Here is an 11,647-nt window from a genome sequence, read left to right as displayed (position 1 = left end):
TCTTTGTTCCAACTATTTCTCATTTTTCTAAGCATGTCTATGTGTTGATTACGTTTATTAATCTCAAATATCCACTCGTTTATATACCAACAAAAGAGGATTACCAAGAAACCATCTCTCTGTGAAAGTAGACTGACGTAGTTTATCGTCCATTATACCATCTGTAACTGTTTAGTGTGTCTATCTATTATCTAATTGGAAACTGGCAACTGTTTCCTAATTTTCAAGAAATATACCAACCTTTTCGTTGCGCTAATTAGAACAATACAGTAAAAAAAAAAAAAAAAAAAAAAAAAAAAAAAAAAAAGGCGTTTTAATGTTATCTTGATTTTCTGTACCTACAGCCCGAGGAAGTGTCTAGAGGACAAAAAATAAAGTTAAAGGTCAAAAGGAGAGCTGCGACGACAAGTTATAATTTTCCCCATCAATTCACGGACTTCACTCGGTTTCGACGGGCAGTCACGAACGAGAGATTCATTGGTGAAATTTATTCGCCTTTAAATCTGAGCAAAGTGTTTTTCCTCTTCGAGAAGGTGTTTACTGTAGCTTAGTGATCTCATGCTCCGGAAGACTATGCGGCAGTAAAACTTTACGTAAGGAAATCTGGTGATCGTACAATGAGTCTGCGAGAAGAGCAAGACCGAGGCAGGTGTTTCGTATTTAGTCATAATCCTTTGCTCATTCTAAACATGCAGGTATGCGCACATATTGTGTATATGTAGACTTATATGTGTTTATATATATATATATATATATATATATGTATATGTGTATATGCATATGTATATATATACACATACACATATGAATATATATATATTAATACACACAAGCAGACCCATATATATATATATATATGTGTGTGTGTGTGTGTGTGTGTGTGTGTGTGTGTGCGCTTATATATATATATATATATATATATATATATATATATATATATATATATGTATGTATGTATTTATATATATTCATATATTTATTGATCTATATAAACAAACACATAAATGTATGTATTGAATATATATTAGCGTAGCAATAAGGGATCTGAACTTTAATGGAAAGATTTTTAAAACACTCAACTCTATTTTTCAGGAATTTAGAATTGTTAATAATCCTACAAATCAACTTCAAGCGCAGCTATTAACTTTAAAACGTGCAGAGTTATCACTACGAAATGTTATGACATTTTGCGTTGTTAGTTGTTTTTATTGCATATGTTCGCATAAGCTTTTCTTACACTGATTTAGGTTTCTATCACGTCGCAACGAATGCATATCCATATTAGAAATGGCAATAATATATATATATATATATATATGTGTGTGTGTGTGTGTGTGTGTGTGTGTGTGTGTGTGTGTGTGTGTGTGTGTGTGCATGTGTGTGTGGATACTGTATAAACAATAAAATATAAATATGATAGATATCTGATTAGATAAACATATGCGTATATAAACATTCACACGTATGTACACGACTGTGTGTATGTGTGTGTGTGTGTGTGTGTGTGTGTGTGTCTGTGAATATATATAAACAGATAAAAAGACTGATTTATATACACGAAGAATAATTTAAGCTATATACAAAGCCAAAGCCGAATACTGTCCACGACTAAAAATAGGTTAGATACTTTTTGCGCGCCCGTCCGTGGCGTTTGTACTCCTATAACTTGGCAACAGAAGCGGTCACATTTTCATTAACATGTCCAATTCCAAAACTTTCACTCCCAATCGTATTCAGAAATGGTCATTACCCATTTCATAGGTAAGTCCTCTCTCGTTCAGTCACATCTGCGTCCAGATGTTGTTTAGACTACAGTCGCAGAGTCGTAACAAGGACCAAATAAACTCAAACTTCGCGTCAGTTTTGGCCACAGATAAACGCGTCATTCTGACTCTGAAGGAAATGGAAACACGTGACTCCTCGGGGACAAATTCTACTACAAACCGAAATACACATACACTATCTTGATGATTATTAAGTTCATCTGTCAAAGTCTCCTTTCCGACTAAGGAAATAAAACTAACAGGAGAGAGAAATTTGTGCTCACTCGCCTCAAGCGGTTGCCAAGAAATAAGTTTTCGAAGGTCTGGTATACACGGGGTTGTCAATACACTAATGGATCAATTAGTCTTCAACAATTAGTTTGATTTGAAAAAAAAAAAAAAAAAAAAACTTTGGCAAAGTTAGAGATAAATTACACTTGGATAATATCTCACAATGCTTTTTTTTTTTTTTTTTTTTTTTTTTTTTGCCCACTGGAAGAAAATAACAACGGCACGGAAACAAAAACTTTAGTGTATTCTGCTATATAAAATGTACATACTAAAAGTTAGAAGATTTACAAGAAGCACATCAACAGAAATAAAATCGAGAGAAGAAAGACAGCTGCAGCAGCATCCCAGCAGAGTCTTGCATTTCATAAAAGAGTGAGTTTTTTTCTACCACGTCTGAGACTATTAGATGTAAATGGATATAGATGACATATACACATATATATACATACATATATATACATATATATATACTCATATTTATATATATATATATATATATGCAATAGTATATACATAGACGTATAGATAGTCATATATATAGGCAAACTTACAGCAATTGTTAAAATAATAGTGAATGAGCTGTGTTGCCAATATCACGTTCTTGAAATATGGTTCCAAGCTACTTATTCGCTGAACAACCAGAGAGAATGAACTTTTTTCCGTCGTCCGAAACTGCTGAACTTGCCGATCGAGCGACACTTTCCGAAAACAATAACTTAGGAACCTTATACCCATCCTACGTAAGACAAATGCCTTAACGGAGAGATATGTGGGTAGAAATATGCATTGATAAATATAAAGATAGATACAAAAATAAATACACACGCACATATGTGCATTCGTGATTAACTGTCATCACATCACATTCTGTGTTCTCAGCTTACTTTATCTACGCTATTGTTTCTAAAATCCTAACAGTGAGGGTTTTTTATCTACTTAACTCCCGCAGTTAACTCGGTAACGCTTAGGCCAACTCGATACAGTGGTCCTTACTACTTATATTTACAATCTGTACACTAGCTACTCAGAAATCTATCACCAGCCCCACCTCCTGTGCATTACCATTGTTGAGTAAACATCAAAATCGAAAAGAGTAGAGGATTTAATCAGAGAAATGTGTTATGCGTCATTGGTAATAAACTTTATAATGAGAAAGTTTTAATGCATACTTAATTGCGATCGAATTTAATGTTGTATTACTATTTGGTAATATGGAATCACAACACACGCTTGATTTACACTCCGAGATATTCCGCGCGGGCACCAGCCACCGCAGGACCACCTGGGAATGCCTGAATGGCAGCGCCCCAGTCAGTTTCTCTGAAAGTGGTGTAAGACAAAACCAGGGAGTGCGTGCCAACCTCCCACGCAAGGGATGACTGTTAATGCAACGTGCCTGGGCGTGGGTGGTGCCAGCGGGACATTACAGAATCACACACGCCTTTTACGGGACAAACACAGCACCACAAGCACGGTAAATCGTTTTAGGATCTACGTTACAGCGGATACGGAAATTACAGCTTTATATTTGCATTTATATTTGTAAGTATAATCTGAAGGGATTCGAATTTGTGGCTTGCTTCGATTCGTCTCTTAGCTTCTTTTTCCTGCTTCAGTGCCCCAAGCGGACGAGATAAAGCTTTATTCATGGCTTCGGCACGTAAACAACCACCGACTCTCAGGTTAAAACACGGCTTTGCTATGAAATATACCATGCAGTCAAAATAAGCAGTAACTTTTTTTTATTGTATTACTAAAATCGATAATACAGCGTAGCATATATGTACAGATTCTACACTTATCTATTATTATAATCATTTCCATATATATAGACACGCTGACTACGTGGTCTGAGTTATGTTTGTTTATACACACCTCAAAGGAATACGTTACCCCAAACTGACACAACGAACAGCTCGCAAGTGCTACAAATATACGGAAAGTACAGCACAACCGCACTAACCGGTTTTATGTGCCCCGACTTATGCGAAACTTGCCATAAAATCCAAGGTAGACGGGGTAGCCTGCAATTTCTTCGGTGATGGCAGAAATTCAGTCGTTACTGATCGCGTTATGATATTCACCTATCTGCATTTTTCGCTATTTTTTCCGTTTTCTGTTTCTATCATCACTTGATTCTGAGTGGACGAGAAATTCAAACAAATATTTTACTAAAAGAGTCAAGGTCAGAAATTTGGCGCTCGTAACTGCGAAGCGGTCCGAGACTTTCCTTGTCTTTGTTCAGATTATGTTCTGCTGATTCTAATTCAACTTGCTCACTGTCACTATCATGTCATTGATTTCAGATAAACACATAAGTACACATATACACATAGACAGACATACACACACAGATACATACACACACATATGTGCATATGTATATATATATATATATATATATATATCATATATATAAATATATATATATTATATATATAAGTGTGTGTGTGTGTGTGTGTGTGCATTCATGCACACGCACGTCGCCCGTACACGAGCGTAAGCACTAACACTGATTTGCATATAATGGGTAAGTCAATCCTAGACACAGTAGTGGGTGAGTCTATCATAGATATAATGGTGTTTTGAGAACCACCAACAATAGTTACCTAACTACTCGCCTGGTGAAGGGTCAAGTAATTCGTCAAACACCGTATCGGTGACGGCCCAAATGTGTGGGTGCGTGTGTGTGTGTGTGTAAAAGCATACTCCCTGCTCAGCATGTATGCCTTGTGTGGTGAATAGACTCTACATTGCTATTCGTTAGGCCATGACACATGGGTTCAACCATGCTAAACATGCTCGTGAGTAGCTTCCCGCCTCCACCAAGATACACAAGGCAACACGGTATTTAGCTGTTTTGTTTCTAATTTGGGAGTGTTAATACGTCGAATGATATGATGTTTGGATAAAAATGATGATGTATACCCATATTGTGTAAGTTATGCCAAATTCGACAGGAGCTGCTTACAGTGCCTCTGTATAACACGGACATCCTACCCACGAACTAAGGTAGAAATATTCAATGGAAAAAAATGATTTAAAGCACAAAATTACTCGTTCTGTGACTATCATGCAAAAAAATCATAAACCAAAATATGTTAAGGCGAAATTACCAAAATAAGATCCCTCATACACAAGTGTGGATGAGATCCAAGGTCGAGGTGTTTTGGCGACTGCTTGTGAGAAAAAAAATCTCCGAGCACCCAATCTTCACACCTTGAAGGAAGCTGAAACATTTTATCATGTCTCTGAAAAACCTGACTTACAGAATAAGTATGTATGCATATATGTATATATGTATATATATACGTATGTGCATGTGTGTGTCTGTGTGTGTTTGTGTGTGTGTGTGTGCACTCATGCGCACATATATCCGCAAAAGCTCTGTATTATAACACTTCCTTTTTTATCACCGACTGTCACATGCTAAACACATGACTTATATCTAGTCTTAGACGACTGTGCGAGATGATAGGCGGACCTCCTGCGCAGTCTCACCATCATTACTCTTCAGTAAAGGAGTCAAGATGCCTTGGTTGTCTGCCCATCTCTCGAGCTCCTACAACTGGTGACTCCGAAATTCCTGCTCCGCATCAACACCTCACCCTGCCAAGCGCCCAATACTTCGTCATACTGTGAGTCGGTCCTCCCGCTGAAATGTTCCCAGGGCCAGATGACCGACACAGCGAATCACACCTCTCTCAACACCTGCTGCGGACACTCAACGCCCATCTCTTCTGTGGTCGCCAACGCTCCAAAGGGTCCCAGCCGGACCACTTGACCACGGAACACCGAGGACTCGAAACATACAGAACACTTACAACGAGCCGGATTCATCCACACAGCCATACACCATTCCGCTGACCAGTCCAGATCCAGATGGCCTCGTCAGCCATATAGGGGCGGCTTGTTCTCTGCCCCATCAGCTGTGCATCTCCCCAGCCTCTCCTTGCCTCACACCACACCCAAGACCCGAGTGTTTTTGTTTTTTATTTAATCTGCGATTAATACCGTGTTTTTCTTTACATATTTCTCGTTTAGGCCGATACCCTCGTTCCCCAACACGGCGAACGAGCCAATAGCGAGAGGCCTAAGCCTGCCGCCCAGAGTGAGGTAAACACCGCCGACGGTCCAGAGCAATCTCGCAGTTGTGACATATCTCCCTTCTCTCTTCAAAATAATCTTCCAAGAAATGAAGATTATTTTGCGAGAGCCACAACTGCGAGATGTCTACAACGAGGCTCCGAGGTCCTCAATCCAGCGGTGATGTGGCCGCAGGGCCTGCCCTTCCGTCAGCCACACTCTTCCAGCGATCGCGATTCTGCCGTCTGTCAGACTGGCTGCACCATCGCTCCTCCAGCTTTCCCTCTACTCCCGGCAGCTCCTCCAGGGTATCCTCGGACGGCAGCTCCTCTGACGAGTCCTCGGTAGGCAGCTCCTCCGGTGCGTCCTCGGGGGGCAGCTCCTCTAGGGTGCCTTTGCACAGATGCTCCTCTGGCACGTCCTGGACAGGTAGCTCCTCCACGCCAACTGGTCGTTCGAGAGCCAGCTGCTCGCGTCTGATCCTCTCCTGCTCCTGAATGTAGTGTAAGAAGGCCATGCCTTCAAGGCCCAGCATCTCACCTTCCTGCACGTAGTTCCTCATGGTGCCGTTTTCCAGACCGTCTGATCCTGGCAAGGTCGCCAATGTCAGGGTTCGTTTTAAGGAATCAGAGCGGTCAGGTCAACGGAAACACACCTAAGATACATAAGGTTTAATGCTAAAGGGCACTATTTACATTACACAACAGGATATTTACAAGACAGACAGGAGAAGGATCCAGCGGAGCAGGCGAGGTCACATGGCGGAAAGAAGCACACACGTCAAAGTCACGGGACAACTGCTGACTTTCTGACAGGTCCGCCGATGTTTAGGCCGATACCCTCATTCCCCAACACGGCGAACGAGCCAATCGCGAGAGGCCTAAGCCTGCCGCCCAGAGTGAGGTAAACACCGCCGACGGTCCAGAGCAATCTCGCAGTTGTGACAATATATATATATATTATATACATATATATACATATATAACATATATATATATATATATATATATATATATATATATATATATATATATATATATATATATATATATATATATATATATATATATATATATATATATATATATATATATATATATATATATATATATATATATATATATATATATATATATATATATATATATATATATATATATATATATATATATATATATATATATATATATATATATATATATATATATATATATATATATATATATATATATATATATATATATATATATATATATATATATATATATATATATATATATATATATATATATATATATATATATATATATATATATATATATATATATATATATATATATATATATATATATATATATATATATATATATATATATATATATATATATATATATATATATATATATATATATATATATATATATATATATATATATATATATATATATATATATATATATATATATATATATATATATATATATATATATATATATATATATATATATATATATATATATATATATATATATATATATATATATATATATATATATATATATATATATATATATATATATATATATATATATATATATATATATATATATATATATATATATATATATATATATATATATATATATATATATATATATATATATATATATATATATATATATATATATATATATATATATATATATATATATATATATATATATATATATATATATATATATATATATATATATATATATATATATATATATATATATATATATATATATATATATATATATATATATATATATATATATATATATATATATATATATATATATATATATATATATATATATATATATATATATATATATATATATATATATATATATATATATATATATATATATATATATATATATATATATATATATATATATATATATATATATATATATATATATATATATATATATATATATATATATATATATATATATATATATATATATATATATATATATATATATATATATATATATATATATATATATATATATATATATATATATATATATATATATATATATATATATATATATATATATATATATATATATATATATATATATATATATATATATATATATATATATATATATATATATATATATATATATATATATATATATATATATATATATATATATATATATATATATATATATATATATATATATATATATATATATATATATATATATATATATATATATATATATATATATATATATATATATATATATATATATATATATATATATATATATATATATATATATATATATATATATATATATATATATATATATATATATATATATATATATATATATATATATATATATATATATATATATATATATATATATATATATATATATATATATATATATATATATATATATATATATATATATATATATATATATATATATATATATATATATATATATATATATATATATATATATATATATATATATATATATATATATATATATATATATATATATATATATATATATATATATATATATATATATATATATATATATATATATATATATATATATATATATATATATATATATATATATATATATATATATATATATATATATATATATATATATATATATATATATATATATATATATATATATATATATATATATATATATATATATATATATATATATATATATATATATATATATATATATATATATATATATATATATATATATATATATATATATATATATATATATATATATATATATATATATATATATATATATATATATATATATATATATATATATATATATATATATATATATATATATATATATATATATATATATATATATATATATATATATATATATATATATATATATATATATATATATATATATATATATATATATATATATATATATATATATATATATATATATATATATATATATATATATATATATATATATATATATATATATATATATATATATATATATATATATATATATATATATATATATATATATATATATATATATATATATATATATATATATATATATATATATATATATATATATATATATATATATATATATATATATATATATATATATATATATATATATATATATATATATATATATATATATATATATATATATATATATATATATATATATATATATATATATATATATATCGACCATGAGTCAGTCTTGTGTGCCCGATTGTCAGCCTTGTTATTACAACTTCTACTTGCCGGTTGGGGTGGATGCTGGTCACCCAACTGCCAAGGTCATCTCTAATCTCTCGCAGTTTATTTCTAGAGGTATGCCTCCACTGTTCCCTCCATTTATCACGAAGACAACTCCTGATGCTGGGTTTCAAGTCAGTATGTGGGAGAGGAAAACGAGCATCACAGGGCTGAGTTGCAGCTGCCTTGGCCTTCTGATCAGCTCGCTCATTCCCACTGATACCAACATGTGCTGGCACCCAAAACAGTTATCTTTTTACGTGCTGACATCAGTGCAAGCCAATCTTGAACCTCCCTCACCACTGGATGTGACGAGTTTAAGCTCTTGATTGCTTGCAGGGCACTACGAGAGTCACAATATATTACAACGGAATGGTTTGTAAGATCTCTAGTCATCTTGACTGCTGCAAGGATGGCATGTAACTTTGCAGTGAAAATCGAGGCTGATCGAGAAAGACTGTCAGATGCAGTCTTCCTTCTGCTTACTGCTGCAAAGCCCACACCATTTTCAGATTTCGAACCATCTGTATATATTGCATATGATCCTTGGTACTTAGAAGTGTGTTGAAGAAATATCTCTCTGACTTCTGCTTCGGATCTCTCCCCTTTCCCGATTCCGACCAAATCGAGCTCGACTTGATTAGTCCAAGGGGGGACATGGGAAGTTCCAACAGCCAGAACCTTTGTGAGATTTAAATTAAGATCTTTCACCAGATTCCTCATTCTCCTACCATAGGATCGGCTTTCCTCAAGGGGGTGAAAACCAATCTGGATGTAGGAGATCCCGGAATCCTTTGTAGTCTCGTGTAGTAAATCAGGTTCATGTAGTCCCTGTGTAATGGAAGAGGTGGTTCTCCACTCTCAGCATACAGGGACTCCACAGGTGAAGACCTGAAAGCCCCTATACAGATTCTCAGAGCTTTATTATGAACCGAGTCCAACATCCGGAGAACAGTGGGAGTTGCGGATGAATAAGCCTCACATCCATAGTCAAGTTTACTACGAATAAGCTCTCGGTAAAGCCGCAGAAGCGTTGTGCGGTCTGCACCCCAAGATAGGTGTGAAAGAACCCGCAAAATACTAAGCGCTTTTGTAGCATTCACCTTTAACTGTTTAATGTGAGGCACCCTTGTAAGCCTTGAATAAAAAAATAGACCCAGGTACTTTACCTCTTAGACAAAATGCAGTGGGTTTGCTCCTAAATAGAGGGAAGGGTGGAACTTTCCCCGTTTGTGGAAATGCATAGCCATAGTCTTGCTTGGAGAAAATTTGAACCCATGGTATGTTGCCCATTGCACAACCTGATTTATTGCAGTCTGCATGTGCCCTTGCACATCCTGTAAGCTTCCTCCTGAGCAGTAAAGTGTAAAGTCATCCACATACAGACTACATGAGACAGCACTTGGAACGACCTTTACGATGTCATTTATAGCAATGGCAAACAGGGTCACACTTAAGACACTCCCTTGTAGGACCCCTTCTAGCTGGTCTTCCAGGTTAGAGAAGCTGTTTCCCACCCTCACTCTAAACTTCCTGTCAGCAAGGAAGCTTTGTATGAAGGTAGGCAATGCTCCTCTTAAACCAATGTCATACAGCTTCATGAGTATGCCATGCTTCCAAGTAGTATCATAAGCCTTTTCAAGGTCAAAGAAGACTGCTAACATATGACGTCGCTGTGTGAAGGAATTCTGTATAGCAGTGGTCGATCTCAGTTTTCTAAACCCATATTGATATGGGGTCAGTACGTTTTCTTTTTCTAGCAGCCATGTCTACCTGAAGTTTACCATTTTCTCCATCAACTTGCAGATGCAGCTGGTGAGAGAAATTGGTCTATAATTCCCTGGTATAGAAGCGTCCTTGCCAGGTATAGGGCCAGGAATCATTATAGCTTCTTTCCATGTGGATGGCACTGTGCCCTCCCTATAGATCCTATTGAATAGATCCAACAGGAACGTTTGGGGCAGTCTTATGGCAGAGCTGCAAGCAGAGTCCATTTCCTTGTGCAAAAAATGGCAAGTTGTATGGAAGTTCTGCTGCATTGCTACTGAAGAACGACACTTGTGTGTCGTTCCTGTTCAGCCCGAAGAGTGGAGAATCGGCCAGTGTAAATTGTTCCAGAGGAGATCTCTGCCATGGATTTTGCCAGCTCATTTGC

Source organism: Penaeus chinensis, chromosome 28 (genome assembly GCF_019202785.1).
Source record: "Penaeus chinensis breed Huanghai No. 1 chromosome 28, ASM1920278v2, whole genome shotgun sequence".
In the NCBI taxonomy this organism is placed as follows: Eukaryota; Metazoa; Arthropoda; class Malacostraca; order Decapoda; family Penaeidae; genus Penaeus; species Penaeus chinensis.
The sequence above is the reverse complement of the archived record's forward strand: the minus strand, read 5'-3'. Positions refer to the sequence as shown.